The sequence below is a fragment of the Protopterus annectens genome, chromosome 2.part2, assembly GCF_019279795.1.
Source record: "Protopterus annectens isolate FY-2018-M chromosome 2.part2, PAN1.0, whole genome shotgun sequence".
In the NCBI taxonomy this organism is placed as follows: Eukaryota; Metazoa; Chordata; order Ceratodontiformes; family Protopteridae; genus Protopterus; species Protopterus annectens.
In genome coordinates, this window is record NC_056730.1 from 900,311,821 (window position 1) to 900,331,049 (window position 19,229).

The 19,229-nt window shown below is 36.0% G+C and overlaps 1 protein-coding gene across 2 annotated transcripts in view; it reads left to right on the plus strand.

Annotated features, from left to right (window-relative positions):
- The window catches only part of LRRC2 (leucine rich repeat containing 2), a 1,468,862-nt gene that overhangs the window by 1,224,607 nt on the left and 225,026 nt on the right, over nucleotides 1-19,229 (plus strand). The window lies entirely within an intron of this gene.

The following is a 19,229-nucleotide window of genomic DNA, read 5'->3' on the forward strand; positions in this document are numbered from 1 at the left end:
AGACGTGAATAAATTCCACACTTTAATGAAGATTTAGCGCTTTCATCTAGTACAACTAGACTTCATCAGAACTGAAATTAAATAAAATAACACCATTTAAATAGTAATAAGTACATATCAACACCAATGAGATACAAGTATTTAATCCCAGCCCATTTCCTATCTCATCACTTCCTCAGAAAAGGGAACTGGTTCGAAAAAATACATACATGCACAACGCAATGAGAATACCTTAAAAACATTTAAAGTTAAAAAATTATAAAAAAGTTAAAAAATTAAAGAATTAAAAACTTGAAGAAGACCCTCCAGTACATGAAACCAAATATTTTATAAAAAACATGGAAAATGAATTGTTATAGTAAACATTATTGAAAATATACAAATGAATACATATTTTGCACCATTAAAATTAATATGTATACCTATTATTAACAAAAAAACAGAATAGAACAATTCCCATCCCTATCAAACACATATCCTAGCTTCTAGGATGGGCTTGATAGATATGCTGTCATTAATGCCAGGCTTTACTGTGGCATTTAAAGTTATTTGCCACTTTACCTCTCTCTCACTTAATAATACCTTCAGGTTTCCACCCCTAGGATTAAGATATAATACATCTAGTATAGCAAATCTGAAGGTTTGGCATCCTGGACTATCCCTAACATGTCTATGTAAAGCATTATTGACATCACCCTTTCTAATAGTATACAAATGGTCGTATATCCTATTTTTCAAATGCCAACCAGTTTTCCTACATAAAATGCTGGACAGTTATCACATAAAGTGAAATAAATGACATTCTTGGTTTGACAATTTCCTTTCATAAAATAAATCCTATTCTTACTCTGATTTTTAACTTGTATGGTAGGTTCTTTCAGAATAGCAAAACAATAATGGCATCTCCCACATTTTACAGTTCCTGTCCTTTTATGCTGATTATGTGTAACTCTTGTATATAATTTGTTTTTCAAATTCTGTCCAATCTTATTTACAAATTTAGGGTGTTTACCTATATGCTCATATATTACCGAGTCACTTTTCAACATACTCCAATTCTGGAAAATAACATTTTTAACTGCAGATGTATGTGTATTGTAGGGTACAACAAAAGCCCTATTAAATTCTTTACTTGTATGAGCAGAGTCTGTGTGTATTTCATTCAATGTTCCATGCCCTAATAGGGGTTTATATGTCTTCCCCCATTCATTTGAAACATACATAACCACATCATCCACCATCTTACTAGGATATCCTCTGTCTTTAAACATAGTACCTATGAATTTCATTTGTCGTACCATGTCCGAATAATCCGAGGTCATGCGGGCCGCCCTGATACACTGTCCTTTAACTATGTTTTTCTTCAAATGGTAAGGATGACAACTGCTGTACTGCAAATATGAATTGCTAAACGTATCCTTTCTAAAAATCTGAGATTTAAAACCACAGGGGGTATGCGTAATGAGTGTGTCTAAATAAGGAAGCTCCCTTGTACTGATATTATATGTAAATCGCAGAAATGTGCTAGTTGTATGCAGATAATTAACAAATTCCTGCACATTTTCCACGTTGCCATCCCAAATCATAAAGACGTCATCCAAAAATCTAAAGTAACCCTTAATATGCTGCATCCATACACTCTTGAATACAAATTCATTCTCCCAATCTAAAAGAACTAGATTAGCATATATAGGAGCACTGGCGGCACCCATCGCCACTCCCTTGTTCTGTATGTAATACTCTCCCTCAAAATAAATGAAGTTGTAATCTAATACAATACTCATAAATTCACTAATGAGTTGAATCTTTTCCCATTTTAGCTGTGTATAGTTCCTTATACAGTTTACAAACCTCTCCATACCTTCCTCTCTAGGGATACAAGAAAATAAATTCACCACATCAATAGTGACTAAAACCAACTCGTTCTTCCACAAGGATGGTGTTAATCTACTGAGAAAATCCCAAGAATCTTTTATAATATGTGCAACATTCTGATAAATAGGTTTTAACCAATTATCCACAACTTTTCCAAAAGGGAAGGTTTTTGACTTACCACCCGATATAATGGGTCTGTATGGGGGGGTGCATTATATCCTTATGGATTTTTGGAATACCCATAATAGTGGCCAACGTAGGATGCTCTACTTTCAAGAATCTGTACAAGATGTTATCGATTCTATCTTCTATTAATAATTCCTACAATAAAGCATCAATACGTTGATAGGCTATATTGACCTCATTGATAGATGAAACTTTGTATGTAACAGTATCTTGTAGAATGTTATGAATGGCATTTAGATAGTCATTTGTATCCACAATAACCACACCCCCTCCTTTATCGGGTTGTAAGATTTTTATATCCTTATTAGCGTTTAAGTCACGTAATACATCTTGTTCTTGTTTACTAAAATTAAATCTTACTCCAGACCGTTTGTGTCTGTCAAGTTCATACAACTCATCTATGACTACTTTTTCAAAGCTGGCCAATAAAGGATGTAAAGGAGGGTTGAATGTGCTGTTTTTTCTCAACTGCCCTTCCTGTCTCTTAATATTTGTATCCTTGAAGTAAATGCCTAAATTTAGCTTCCGAACAAATAGCTTAAATTCTACTATGCTATCCACAACATTAAATTTTTGGTTCGGGACGAATTTTATTCCTTTTCCAAACAAATCAAAATGAACATCTTGTATCTCTAAGGATGTATAATTATAAATATAAAAGTCTCCCCTTCCATATTGTATTGCATTATACTTAACAATGTCAGAATGGTTCGAATGGGTTACCTTTGATTCCTGTTGTATCTGTGTTGTGTGTGATAAGGAGTCCACCGTCCCCCTTTTTTCTTCCCTACATATTCCCATTCTGTTTCTTCGCCTAAAAAAGTTTGTAAATCTCCATTTGAACCCCACCCATCCCTCTCAGAAAATATGCGTTTTCTAAACGGAGCTTGTTTAGTTTCATTTACCTTTTCCCAATGATAGACTTTACCTTCCTTATATTGCTGCATATCCCTCCGTAACTTTGCACATTTCCTGTTAAAAATCTTATTATTATTGTTTTTAGCATATTGGTATTGTTTATCATACAATTCATGCCACTCATCAAACAATAAATCTTGTGTGATACGAACATTCAAATCGTCAACTTCTTTCATAAGCTTACACACTTTACCATCATTACATTTAAGAATAAATTTCATAAAGGTAATGCCAAAGTTATCGAACATTTCATTACATTCCTGTAAAACTTCACTAGACATGTCTCCCCCCATAGGTTTTTTAAAAAACCTAAGCCCCATGGGCACAATTCGTAAAGATATGCATTGATTTAAATATGCATTTTCAGTTTGTATACTTTTAATAACATTTAGTTTTTTACCAAATAATTGAATCATATCCTTGAGCGTTCCATCATTATATCCACTATTATTCACATTATTCACTGCATTATTATTTCGAAAATCAAAATCATGAACTTCGGAAAGAAATGTCTCTAGGCCACAGCGTTTATATTCTGTCCCACCCCTCCGGGGTTTATCAGATGTAAAAACGCAATTGGATTTAGAAACACAATTAGTTTTTGAAGCAATACCTTTAATGCCATTGTGAGCAACAACAGAATATGTATGCTTCAGTACCGTTCTTTTAGGTATCGCCCCCAATGTACTTCTCCTGTCCTCCGTATGGTTACTGTTGTCCAGTGTTTCAATACTGTCCTGTTCTTGTTGGTCGGTAACAATACAATAAGAGGTCCCAAGATTATGATTCGAAGCACCACCAAAGTCTCCTTGCTCATGCAAAGTATCTGGCAACACCTCATTGCCTGAGAGATTACGTGGGTGGGCGGAGCCCACTCTATCTCCACGCTGACGCGAAATAGGTTGACTAAACAAATCAATCAGTCTGGTGACTTCTCCTTTGAGGATGGTCATTTCAGACTGAAGTTTACGAACCTCATCTGTTCGAACTGGTGAAAAAATGGAGGGTAGTTCATCCAGCGAATTCATGCTGAGGCAACTAATAGAAAAAAAGTCCAAGTAGCCACTACAACCAAACAAAATGAATCCAAAAGGCTACTAGCGGAATCACAAAGACGCTGGAGACGTGAATAAATTCCACACTTTAATGAAGGTTTAGCGCTTTCATCTAGTACAAATAGACTTCATCAGAACTGCAATTAAATAAAATAACACCATTTAAATAGTAATAAGTACATATCAACACCAATGAGATACACGTATTTAATCCCAGCCCATTTCCTATGTCATCACTTCCTCAGAAAAGGGAACTGGTTCGAAAAAATACATACATGCACAACGCAATGAGAACACCTTAAAAACATTAGCCTTTTGGATTCATTTCATTTTGTCTATCCAGGCCCTCAGAGTCCTCTACTATCAAGAATCAATTTTTACAATTGTAACACAATAGTTTAGCATCCTGGCTTCTTAGGCTTACCAACAAAAGAATGCACAATCAGAGTCAGGAACAGTTTCCATAGACTGCTTCCATGTATGCAACACTCACAGCTAGACAGAGGTTATATGTTTCCCAGAGTTTACTTTTTTCTGAGTATATTATCTGTAATCTTTTTTAAACAATTCCTTAAACTAACATGTTGTCACGATGGGACTGTTACCTTACTATTGCCCAACTTCCCAGTATATGGAGACTAACACCATTATTAAAGAATACCATCCAGGATTCCAGTGAACTAAAAAGGAATTCATGTAGAATAAAATCAGTAAATACTCCTAATCAATATAGTGGGGCAAATGCTATGCCAAACCAAAGCCTTGGTCATATTCCCTGATGAAATAATGTCAAAGTCTGGTGTACATGTATATGCATTTATTTAGTAGTTTTCAACATGCATATACAGTAAGAGATCTTTTGTTTAAGGACAATGTTATGCTTCTTTGAGTGAGACTGCAGTAATAATAGTTACCAAAGTAGCCATTCCTCTGGAAATTCTCAAAATGCTGTTTCATTCCAAGTTTTCACAGGCACAAGAATGATTGTAAGAATAATTATGCTGCAATAGAGGTAGTATAACACATGGGACATAATGAGCCCAGACAAGTTATAGACACTAATCTCAGTCCTATTTAAAATATTTCACACAATTACTAGTCTATATTATAGAGTGAAAATAATAATTCAGCATTTCATACATTAATCGTATACTTTCTACTCTAATTTACAGATCTTGAACTACAAGTCAGTTCACCTGTTTTATGGCACATTTCTTAATCATTGACCTTCAGCAAGACCAAATATAGCCTTAAATCACTACAGGCCTCTGACATACATGGCTGTCCCCTAAAGCTTTACAGTTCTTCTAAAAGCATAGATTCCTCATGTAATATAGTCCTAAAACTTTAGCTCCATCTTGAAAACCAGTTGCTACACAGCATATTTAGTTAAACTAGGCATAATCCTTCATTTAGTATCTACTATAGCCACATTAGTGCCATCAGTCTTTGGAATACTGACTATAAGGCCTACATTATGCTATGGCTGACTAGAGTTAAGCTAGCATTCTTGTCCTTGACATGGTCCTAGTCTAAAAAAATAAAGACAGGGCAATAATAGGAAGGGAGTGTTATTTACCAAGGCAGCACAACAAAAGTTCTTCTGCTAGCGGTCAGCATAGAGTCAGAAAAATACATGTGTCACCAATAACTGTGACTACCTTTTCATATCACACACACTGATAATTTTCCTTGCCAGTTAATTAAAATTCAGTACAAATGTTATTACAACTGCCTATCCTGTTTCAGACTGGACTGTTTTCTTTGATAGCTTTAGAATAATAGCAGGCATGAAAGAAAGTCAATTCTTACTCCTTTCCCTTCTGGTCTTTCCATTGGCTATGGAACCTCTAGCTACTTTAATCAAATAAAATGATCATGTTCAGGGCTTTCAAAGCCAAGCTAACCATTATCAGGAGCTATCCCTGTTTGTAGGCTATCTGCTTGTCTTCATTATAGGTCATGACATAACCCTACCCATAGTACAATACATTATTCAATATTTTACTGGGTGTTCATTTATTTTTACAATTATCCACAAAAAATACAATGTTGAGCATCACATTCATACCCATTAGTTTGACTAGTCTTATGAATTGGGGTAAAAGTCTACTTCTTATATATTCATTTTAGCACCCAATGTAAAGGAAGTCATGCACACCCCCATACTAGACATACTGTAGACTAATAAAATTTAAAAACTCTTCTTCAAATATATTTGCCACCAAGTAAAAAAACTTAGGAGCACCTTTATTTCTTGATTATCAGTTTTTTCAGCACTAGTGGACCCCCCAGTGCACGCGTGCAAACACATGCACACAGTTCAGAATGAAAGGCCACCACTCATGTCTTATCTTTATGAAGGTCATGCTGCAAGAGGAAATATATATACTCTACAAGTTAGAACTGTAACCATGTTAGATGCATCACTTGCTTGGCTTTAGCTGTGATACCTTCTAAATGATGGTTGTACATACAACTGAGCTGTGCATTCCTTTCATGGGATACATTATAGCAACATGTAAATGCAGCACAAATTGTTAAATACCATTCCTGGCACTAAAAGCATATGTTTTATGTGTGTGTTATTGATTACTGTTGTATAAAAAAGCATCTGTCTGATTCATAATTCACTTAGTAAAAAAAGACTGGTTCATTTTTTATCACTTCCTATTCCAGTTTTTAAGTCTCCAGTCTCTCTCTCACCCCAATATCAGCATTGTAATTGTTTAATACTATATGCTATTATATGTACACTTTTATCTTTATGCATATTGAAAACTTCCAATAAAAATTAAAAAAATAAATGCCTTATAGAATGACCCTTCCCATGTACCCCACAGTTAGTACAATAGATAGATGCGTACCTCCCAACCTTTAAGCAGACGAATTCTGGACAACCAAAAATAATGGGAGGACAAAGGCCAAAACTCAGGGACAAATGTATATGTTGTTCATATAAACTTAGAAAGGTAAGAGAATAATAGGAGTTGCATTAACATGTATTTTCTGAAGGATATGAAATCTGAAATTCAGTTGAATATCATTATTGTTGACCTCAGTTGTCAAATGATTTGCCAGAAAAAAACATTTTTTATGAAAAACAGACCAAAAATATAAGGCAAAAATCTAATCACTTGAGAATGATATGACAGTACTAAAAACCACCCATTCTACTGAATAAACAGATTTTTTTATACTTACAAACCATCAACCTAGTATTGTATCAGCAACTCAACAAGAAAGGAAAACTCTGACCTTTGTCTGGTAATTCAACCCAATTGAACCCAAGTGTATTAAAAACTCAGCAGAGAAAACACTGAATGTGGGGGGGGGGGGTTGTATCTCCTGTTGAGTTATTCATACAACACTAGGCTCATGGTTTGATTTACATTGGATGCTTGTATGTATTAAATCACCATCATGACATTTATCTAGTTGAATAGAAAAAACATTTTTGGGAAGCCAGGAACCCAACTGTCCAGAGGCTTCTTGTTGGTCAAATGGCAGTGACAAATGTACATAATGTAGTAGTGGGGGGGTCTTGGGCTCAATTCCTAATGTACCTCCAATATTCACATATCAGCTGCCCATATATACATTTTTAGTCATAAATATTTTTTTTAAATTTTCAATTCAGTTTATTTAGCAAGTAAAATCCTAGGCTCATAACAAATATCATAAAACAAACACAAAAATAAAGCATAACAGCATAGTTACATGTAGTTTTGCTAGTGTGACAAAAAGCAAAAGGTCATAATGCCAGAAATGAGCAGTCCTTAAATAAAATCAAACTGCAATTTAAAAATAATTGTGAGAATAATCTGTGGAGGAAAGACATGAAACATCTTCAGATACCTCTTGAAAAGATCGAGGAATGGTGCCGATGTCAACCAGTAGAGTAACAAATTGAACAGAGAAGGCTATGATAAAAATAGTAATTCAACCCAGAGTGCTGCAGATTATACTTGGGAATCTATAGCAACTCCATGATGGATGATCCTGAAAGGCAGGAAGGCTACAGGATACAATCACCTCCTGTATATATGTGGGACCCATCCCATGTAGAGCTCAGTAGATGAAAACAAATGCATTCAACTATTCTCTAAACTATAATGGCAACTAAGCAAGCTGACACAAGTCTGGTGTTATATGATTAAAGTGTGAAACACTGGTAAGATGTCATCAGCTTCTACACTGTCTGCAAGTAAACCTAGTCACAAACATGGAGCGCCAGGTAGAGGGCATTGCAATAATTCAAATGCAAAAACTAATATATGTGTTATGATACAGAGATCTTCAGAAGGAAGAAGGTGCTTGATTCAGGTAATATTTCATAGAACAAATAAAGAGGATTTTTACAACTTCTTCTTCCAAAGAGTCAGACAGTCATCCTAAGTAATTCTCAGATCCCAAAACTTCAACAGAAACCCCAACAGGCGAACTCCATACATTATGAAAGAGTAAGACCTGGAACAGTGGAAGATCACAGGTCGACACGAGTACTCATATTCTCAATTTTCTATGGGTTAACCGTTCCCATTTACAGTTTGCAGTTCACAGTTAAAATTACAGTTTACATTTAATGACTTACAGTCATCCAGTTTCTGATCGCATCTACATTTCATTCAGCTAACATCAAAGACAGACTCCGGATCGATGGAAATATGCAATCAAATATTATCAGTATAAGAGTGAAACTATAAACTCCTCCTTCAAATGATATCACTGAGTGGAGTCACATATACCATAAATCACACAGAACCTAAAACTCTACAGAACTCCACGTGATAATGATGGCTAGAAGAAGAATTAATACCAGAAAGCATTTACTGAGCTGATCCTGTAAAGTAAGAGGCAAACCATTCAAGTACTGTGGATTAAAGTCCCAGGTAAGTCCATGGTGCTCCATGCTCCATTGTGCCATATGACACTGAGTGGTCACTGAAGTCCAGTATCAAATAACAACAATAATAAAATCTATAAGTTACCTTTCATTTCTCTAAACTGGCTAAAATGTCTCTGTTAAATCACTGTTATATAAATTGTATCGATCTTTAGCCAATGTTTTCATATTATATCTAATTTGGTATAATTATTTAAACTGTAGTTCTTTTTGTATTATTTTTGAAGACTGTAAAATGTATTGTTCTTAAAATGTTTTTGTAATACTTTGGAGCTTTTCTCCCCAAGCCTCTGCTGAAAATGGGCTCCTACCCAGTCAGACTTTCTCAGTAATCAAATGTCAATAAATAAATATACTTCATCTACCAATCTTATACACTGAAGTTGATCTACCTGGTGATCTGATGCTTGTAATACATTATACCCCTACCCTGTCATTTGCCCAAGACTCTTTTTTCACATTTTTGTATTATGGTTAATCAAAATGTTTTGAGTTAGCTACTTTTAGGGCTCGAAAAGCCAAAAAAAAAAGAACAAAAACATGGAGAAGAGTAACTCTCAAATATCGCTCTTCTCCTTAAAATTTCTTTTTGCTGGGGGGAAGTCCCCCTGCACCCCCATGTGGGGGGCAAGCCTCCACACCCCTAAATGTATATATACCATCTTCAAGATCACCATTCCTCACAGAAAATGGAATATCTTAAGAAATGGCATCTTGGACTTCGTATGCATAAGCCCAGTCTTTCGGCCATTCAGACTCCACATTTCATGACTCACTCTAGCAGGTCCTGCCATTTCAAATGGATGCCTTCTTTTAGTGCATACTGATAACTGTCTGGTAAGCTAGTGACAACGATACATTACTCAACTTTCTGGACTGCTTAGAACAATAATTTGACATAAAGAAATACATGAATAAGTTCATATCTGCTAGGAAGAAAAGTGACGTGACAATTTTGTTAAGAATTATGTCTGTCACATGTTTGGTTTATTGAATGATTGTTTCTCAGCAACAAACATTAGTGAAAGAGTCATGGATCCCTTATATAACTTCACCTGTGCTTTATAATGCAGATACTTGTGTACATTTGGTCTTGCTTGATCCAGCAAAGTGTTTAATAGACCAGACATAAAGGGCTGAAATCTCATATAACAGTATACAATAGGCTGTTATTATTGAATCTGTTCTTCTTCTGTCTATCTCTGGTTAGGGGTCGCCACAGCTGATCACCTGTCCACGCATGATTGGCAGTGGAGTTTTATAGTGTCAAGTTGCCAGTCCAGTGCCCAACCTTCCACAGAAGGCACACACATGCACACACTCACACCTAGGGCCAATTTGGAGTGTCCAATCCACCTACAGCATGTCTTTGGGATGTAGGAGGAAATCGGGGCACCTGGAGGAAACCTACGCAACCACAGGGAGGACATGCAGACTCCGCACAGAAGGCACCCCAGCCAAGGATTGAACTGGAGAGCCTCTTGCTGTGAGGCGGCAACGCTAACCACTGCACCACCATGGCTGCCCATTATTGAATCTGTTCTAAAATGTTATATTTTGCTGAAATTTATTAAGAGCGATTTTGTCACTGTATTAACTAAATGCAGGTGTGATAGATTAAACGGGAACATAATATTTCACACAGATACCCGCATAATGAAAAAGTGAACTTGGAATATAGCTATAATTTCAGAAAATTGTAGGCAATACATTCTAACAGATAAGCATGCAGATGCATCTGTCTATTTCAAACTGTTTTCTTACAAGAAATTACTACCATTCAACAAGGAACTCCTTCAGATTATTTATTGATGCAATTTTATTTAGAGTAATTGCTCACCTTGTTCATTATCATTTTTCTAGCAACATTTACCCATCTTTTTGTGTCACAGCTCATCCATCCAGCAGATCATCCATACTTTATATAATTTATAGTTACTTTTTTGTTTCTCCTTCACCGAAAATTTGCTTCCATCACTTACTAATCTGTTTCTTGTACTCCTCATGTTTTAATCAAAGAAATATCATATACATAAAACACATAATTTTACTATAATCTGCGTGTATGCATATAGATGCATAACACATCAATGCAAGTATACCAATGGGACTTAAAATTTAGAGCAAGAAACTGTCTGAGAAGACTGAAGCACTCTTTCAAGATGACTTTCACAATGAATTTTGTGACATGCACATTCACAGTTAAAGAAAATGTTACTATTGCTACTATGACAATATCTTCTACCACTCTTTGCAAGATCTGGGATCCTTTTTACAGATTCATAGATCCTGCTGCATTGGTCTGAAATCATAAGAGAATTATTATGTTTTCTCAGATAGATCAGTACTTCTCATAAAAAATATTTTGTCTTGTACTTTGAGCATCTACAAAATCTTATGTAGTGTCATAAACTAATTATATATTTTGGCTTGGCTTCACAACATCAAAAGACATGACTTTTCTCCCAAGTTTTATTGGATTTATTCAATAATGTTTCAAAACCAGAATATGTTCTCATAAATCTGTGCTTTACCATATAAATGTCAACTCTGTGTGGTTAAAATCTGTAACAGTCATGCTAAACAGAAATTTCTGCCACATTGTGCTACATGACAGGTTTTTCACTTTATTAGACATTGGGGGGAATTCATGATGGCACTGTGATGTGTACACCCCCATGTACTCATCACAGTACCCTTGTGGTATTCAGCAACAGCTGTAATTCAGTGCTGCATGGAGCTCTAGCATGAAAACATCAGGCAGGGCTGGCTACATGGCCATGCTGAATTCTAATGAGGAAGTCAATGATAATAAGCCATGTGCATTCTCTGCTGGAAAAGTCTTCCTGAAGACATCGACATGCTAAGCAATTCAAAAATATCTCTCAGCCATGTAGATCAACAGGGCTGGCCCCACCACATCACAGCAGTGACTGTGACCAAAAAACTGTGCTCAACCATCTAACATAACTATGCTATAGGGATGGGGGGTAGGGGGAAATCACTAGATACCACTGTACAACAACAGTTAGGTGCCATAACAGTACCAATATCAGTACAAGGATCTGGAGTGGTGGGAATCACTAAACACTAAGAATACAACAACAGTTAAGTGCCATAACAGTATTGCCATCAGCACAAGGATCTGAGGTGGAGGGAATCACTAATCATGAATAAAATAGCAACAGTTAAGTGCCATAATGGCAATGGCATCAGTATCAGGATTGCACTTGGGTGTGCATTAGACACCAGAGTATTGACAGGTGTGCCATAATGCCACTTAAGCTACTATGGTTATGGGGGGAATGGACACACAATCCACGGGGATACTAGACATATGACATAATGGCAATTCAGCAATTATGTAATCAGGATTGGAGAGGTACAATGGGATGGCAGACAAATAAGGGACATGTACATGGACTGTGATATGTGTGCATTTGTGTTTGTATTTTGTGTACGTGTGTGTGTGTGTGTGTGTGTGTGTGTGTGTGTGTGTGTGTGTGTGTGTGTGTGTGTGTGTGTGTGTGTGTGTGTTTGTGTGTGTGTGTGTGTGTGTGATAGAGTGAATGGGATTCAATGCTAAGGCCTACACAAGCAGCAGTTTACCACTGCACAGTGCAGAATAGCACTGATCTGTACATTGTTGTAGTAGCTACAATTCAGAAATATTCAAATTAGCCAATAATGAGGTATTTCATCTTAGTGAGTAACATGTCTCTGAATCACAAAATACTGTGTTGTGGGAGCAGAGGTTTTGTACCAAAAGCCATATGGCTCCCACTAAGTTTTTTAATAAATTCCCTGGTTAGGAGCTTGCTTTTTCATGATATCTAGACATTCTAACTCATTAACCCCGAGTACCATCCCTTGGCGCCTCTGTGCTTAACTCCAAGCACGCTATGAGATGATAGGAATTCCTTCATGTTAACCCTGAGTGCCTTTCTGCAGTGCAAATAAGTTTACAACCCATAATTTCAAGCTATTGGTAAAAAATAAGTTGAAAAAGTAACTGAATATTGTCAGTTACCTTCTCAACTTAGGATTTAGAGAGGAGTTACCTGATGGTCCTATTGAACTTTTTTGATAAAATCGGCTTTGAATACTCCCTGTCTTTTCTCCAGATTACAGCAAAGCCAGCTCGTCTGCATTTCCTCAATCAAGTGGTGGCAGCCAATCTGATTCTTACAATCCAAGCCACAGCTTGCATAACACCTCCACCCCCAGTTGTAAGTTTCCATTGTCCTGCCCAAAGAAATAGGGGGTCCAGCAGCAATTATACCCTTTTTTCCACACATTTACAGAAAATTACCTGCTTTGCTACTGGACCCCTCAATTTATTTTCTGTGCTGATTTCATTGCTAGAGAGTAGAGTACAGTCATGCCAAATCAGCTGCAATGGATATCAATTGCCATAACAGACTTCACCAAGGAAAATTTGTTTTCAAAGGTAATAGTATTGTACAAGTTTTTGCAGGAAACCTGGGTCTCACAAAGTTGTTAAGTGATGTGCTGTGGTTGTTTTTTTTTTTTTTTTCATGATTTGTCCTGCTGTTAAAACTTGTAGGTATGGTCGGAGCTATATGAATCATAGTGCTGTCTGGAAACACATGAATCATTATCTCTGCAAATGTGCAAATAATTTTGTTCTGCAAATATGTATATTATTTTTTCAGTACAATGCAACCTTTAGTGTTCTGCTCTTGGATCTGTAAACTGTGAATTTATTTTATAATTTCCAGCTGTTCACAAGATCTTCCCAATACGCAAAGTAGCTCAACTGACACAGTTTGAAACAATGTGTGTGTGTGTGTGTGTGTGTGTGTGTGTGTGTGTGTGTGTGTGTGTGTGTGTGTGTGTGTGTGTGTGTGTGTGTGAGACTGACATGGGTTGCAGTAGCTGAAGCCCTATCAACTCTACTTTTTTCGCGGACATATGGTAGTGATCGCTGGCAGCAACATTCTAATAATAATAATAATGAAGAAATCCTATTTAGAGTGTTCCCTCAGCTTCTTGGCTAAATGTAAATGTCCCAGACACGCTCTGCCAGTGGTGCGGTAGTGCACTGAGTTCCGGGATTGTATTTGCAGTTATAGGTCTAAGGGGCGATTATTTGTCTTGCCTTTTTCCTTGGTGCATTTACCTTCTATCGTTGGCCTTCTACTTCTTGTGACGCTGTGAATGAAATGTGAGTAATGCCTTGCTGTTCTTTGATCATTGTAATTGTTAGAACAAACACAGCAGTTAGGTATGCAGTTATGACCCCGCGAGTGAGATAATGGTAACTATGCAGTAAACATGACAGAAGGCATAGTAATGGCATATATTAATGCTCAGTAGTTTTAGCAAGCAGAAAGTTGACAGCTACACACACATATGCCAAATAGGGTTAATATCTGCACAAAGACCAAAAAGTGGTTCTGTCTGTTAGCATACCAACATGATTGCTTTGGTTTCACCTACATATAGATATCGACAACAGATATGGACTGTCTGGTATTATCTCCATTGCCCTTCCTCAAGCTACTTGTTCAGTTGCAATCCTGTTTAACCAACATTTTATTTTTTATCACATCTCATAAGCAATGCTTACTGTTTGCATAATGAAACTTTAATTATGCTAATATATTTAACCATTTACAGCTTGGTCACAGATTATATCGGCATTAGCAGCACCGTACCAAGGGCAAACAATGCACCAGGATAACTTGGCGTATTGTTACAGTTTGGCGTTGTTACTGAACAGCCTGTACCCTGGAGTGGAAGATTTTCGATCATAGCTAAAAGCATACATTTGTGCAAATGAACAAGTTTTGTCTTGGAGCAGCTAGTCTACTTGTGTTAAGAGAGTCTATTGCACAATACTTAGCTTAAACAGTGCAGAAAGACATGTATACTTAGGATGTCACTTGTGCCAGCTCTAGTGGTAGGCATGCATAATCACTGATGGATAAGAATACCGGACCTTAATGAAAGCTGGCTGCAGAATACAGATAACTTGATTATTGTTTTTACAAGCTGAAGAAATTATTCAACAGTAGGGTAAGTAGGATGCAAACACAGTAGACACATTTAGATGTGGAAGATGCAAAGTGTGTGACAAAGTCAAGAACATTTCAGGTACTTTGATTAATGGAAAGACATTCATTGCCCTGGAATCTTACAATTGCAGTACCAGTGGGGTTGTTTATGCCATTGGATGTGATTGTTTACCTGTAAAGTGGTATATAGGCCAAACCAGAAGAATGGTGAAAAGAAGAATTATGGGGCATTTGGGGGATGTGAGGCATGTTAGGCTTAATAATCCTGTGGCCCAGCATTTCCACGCTGTTCACAATGGTAACACTAGCAGTTTACTTTTTTCTGTTTTAAACAAACCTTATGCAGTACAAGGCATGGAATATGGGCGCATTTTGTTAAGGATGGACAGCAGATATATTATTAATTATGGAACTTTGTGGCCTCATGGGCTTAATATGGAGTTAGATTTACATGTATAGAATGAAATGTTTTAGTATGCACTATTTTATAAATGCATAGATATATAGGATGAATTATTTATATGTATAGGGTAAAATATTTAAATATTTAAAAATTTGTTAATCTAAAGATGTGCATTGGCCTGAACTTCTTAAACTATTGAGTTAAATGCAATAGGAATGTAAGGGGGTGCATTTAAAAAATTTTTTGATGCACTTTAAATGTTTCTGAAGCATTTTAATTGCTCAGGATGCACTTTAGATTTAAATTTTCTTGTCTCACTGACTAATTGATCAACTATTGCAGGGCAAAATGTTTTAGTATTCGTTAATCTAGAGATGTATAAGTGCTTTTGTATGAACTTGCATTTTAAAAGTTTTTTGATGCACTTTAAATGTTTCTGAAGCATTTTAATTGCTCAGGATGCACTTTAGATTTAAATTTTTTGACTCATTGATTAATTGATCAACAATTGTAAGGCAAAATGTTTTAGTATTTGTTAAGCTGGAGATGCATAAGTGCTTTTGTATTAACTTCATAAATTATAATGTTAAATACAATAGGAATGTAAGGGGTTGCACTTTAAATGTTTTGATGCACTTTGAATGTTTCTGAAGCACTTTACTGCTCAGGATGCACTTCAGATTTTAATTTTTTTGACTCACTGATTAATTGATCAATTATTGTATAATTGAATTGAATAATTAATGTAGTGAAATGTATATAAAGTACACCATTCTTGTGCATGATTATTCCCTGGAAGGCTTGATGCCGAAAGTATTAGGAACACAGTAAAAGTAGATGGCGACCATTTCTCCAGTTGTTCAGTGTGTTTTTTTTTTTCTTTTGTGAGTTGGTTCATGGAGTGGTGTTTTTGTAGCTTATTGTTTTTCATTGAACAGTTATGCAAACTGTTCTGACAATATGTACTGTTACATGGTAAATGGATTTTTTTAACCTGAAAGTCCAGTGTGTATTCTTAATCAGAACAGACAAGTAGAAAAACAGATACAGTATGAGAAATGTACACATCTGTAACTAGTATTATTTATTTAATTAATTTATTTATTTATGTATTTATTTATTTATTTATTGGGATAATCCAACTGGATATATGTCCATTTTCAGCGGAGGCCCGGGGAGAAAAGCTCCAATATACAAAATTACAAAGATTACACAACAGTTAGATACATAGAAAATATAAGACAAGGAGTTTTATATATATATATATATATATATATATATATATATATATATATATATACACACAATGGTTTAGTAATGTTCCCAACAGGGACTCACAAGTTATATGGTCTGACACATTAAAAACAAAAAAAATCATCAGATTGGAGCAAAACATAGTTGAGTATTAAATGTTTAAAATATTTTTTAGGTAGGATTTCATTTTATAACTTGTATATAGATATATATTTGTGTATATGAATATATATATATATATATATATATATATATATATATATATATATATATATATATATATATATATATATATATTTATTTTTATTTTATTTTACATTTGTTAACCGGGGGTGTCTGACTGAGCCGAAAAGGCCCTTTTTCAGCAGAGGCCCGGGGAGAAAAGCTCCACAAAGAAAAATTACAGACACATTTAGTTATTTAGACATAATTAGTATACACACAAATTACAAGAGACATGTTTTTACAGAGGCATGCGGCACAAACAGTTACAGTGGAGAGAACAATCAAAAAAGATATTAATTTTAAAAATAAAGGTAAGTAATAGATTTGTGGTGTACAGCTGTACTTTGGAATGTAGGTAGAATACATACATAGTACACAGGTACAGTACATACATTGTAGATTAGCCAGTGTTTGTGAGTAAGATTGAAAAACTATTATAAATTGCTCTAGATTTAGTATGCATATGTTATCCGCTTTCACTAGCCTGGGGAGCAATCATGGCACTGCCAACTTTGCTTGAGATGTTGCCTGATGAGGTCTTTAAAGGAGGCTTTGGATGATGTGTTTTGAATGCTAGTAGGGACAGAGTTAAATTTTTTAGCCACCGAACTACTATATAGTGCATCTCCAAAGCTATTGTAGCTGTTGGTGACTTCTAGTAGTAGTTTTCTTGATGATCTAAGAGGCCTTTTGGCTGAGTGATGTTGTACTAGGTTTTTGAGGGCAGGACACTTATTGGGGAGGTAATAGATAGAATGACAGAGGCAGAGCTGATTGTAGGTTAGGAGGTTGGGCAGTTCAAGCCAGTGGAGCTGTCTCAAAGCAGTACAATGATGAGTTCTATATGAGCAATTTGCAGCAAAACGGGCAATTCTGTTATAGCAAGCTTCCATTTTGCTTAGTTTAGTTTTGTTGAGATTAGTCAGAATGGGAGATGCATAGAGTAGGGTGGATAGAAGCTGGGAGCGAGCAATGGCTGATCTTGTGTTGTTGGTAAGAAATGGTTTGATACGGTAGAGTGACCCCAGTTTGGCATGTACTTTTTTAATAGTTAAGTTCAGATGACTATCAAATTTTAGGTGGGAGTCTATGGTTATTCCCAATAGCTTAGCCTGTGGCACTGGAGCAATTGGAGTAGCATTTGTGGAGTAGATAGTGAATTGACTGTTAGTGTTTTTGTTAGAACTGGTTATAATCATAAGCTGAGTTTTCTTTGGATTGAGAATGAGTTGGGCTTTGGTAAGGTAGTTTTCAACGTCAGAGAATGCTAGTTGAGTTGTTTGCAGGAGGGTGGGAATGTTTTGTGCAGCACAGATTAAGGTAGTGTCATCTGCATACTGAATTATAGATGCATGCTGTGTGGAGGTGTGGAAGTCATTTGTGAGGACTGTGAATAGTAGTGGTCCTAAGATAGAACCCTGTGGGACTCCTATAGTTATGGGCAGCTGAGGAGAGAGAGAATTTTCCCATTTCACAGCTTGGTACCTGTCAGTTAAGTAGCTTTGGAACCAGGTAAGAGTGGAATTAGACAGATGATATTGGTTTAGTTTGTTTAGCAGGATTTGGTGTGAGACTGTGTCAAATGCTTTGGACATATCCAAAAAAAGAGTTGACACTTGCAGGCCTTCATTTTTGAGACGGTTTACTGTGTCTGTGAAGCAGAGGAGAGCTGTAGTGGTACTATGGGCAGGTCTGAAACCATGCTGAGTAGGTGACAGGATGTTGCAGTCTAGGAGATAGTTTAGCATTTGGGTATGGATGCATTTTTCTAGGATTTTGGATATATATTGGATATAGGATTATATATATATATATATATATATATATACACACACACACACACACACACACACACACACACACACACACACACACACACACACACACACACACTCACAAATACACACTCACACACACACATACACATGTATATATTCATTTTTGTTATGTCCCAGTATGCCCAATGCCATAGCTACAGCATTGCCCCAAGGTGTGTGAATTGGTGGTGGCTATGCACTTTCAAATTCGTCTGCCTTAGTCCTTTCAATCTCACTGCCTCAAATGGAATGTGAGCCATTCAGGTCATATTCAGTGCTCATCTCTGTTACAGCCAGGGTCAAGGCTCAACAGGAACATCCATGATACCGGCATTTTCCATTTGCATGTCACATAACTTTGGATTACTTAGTGAAACTTATAGAGGCTATGAATTACTTGGAAAAAAAAGAAAACAGTCATGTTTATTGAGCTTGAAACAGTTAAGAAGTATTAATTATTGAACTAGGAACATTTTTATGAAAATGCAGTTTTCTAATGCATAACTAAGTTGAGTGTATTCACTATAATTTAAACATTTTTATTCTAAG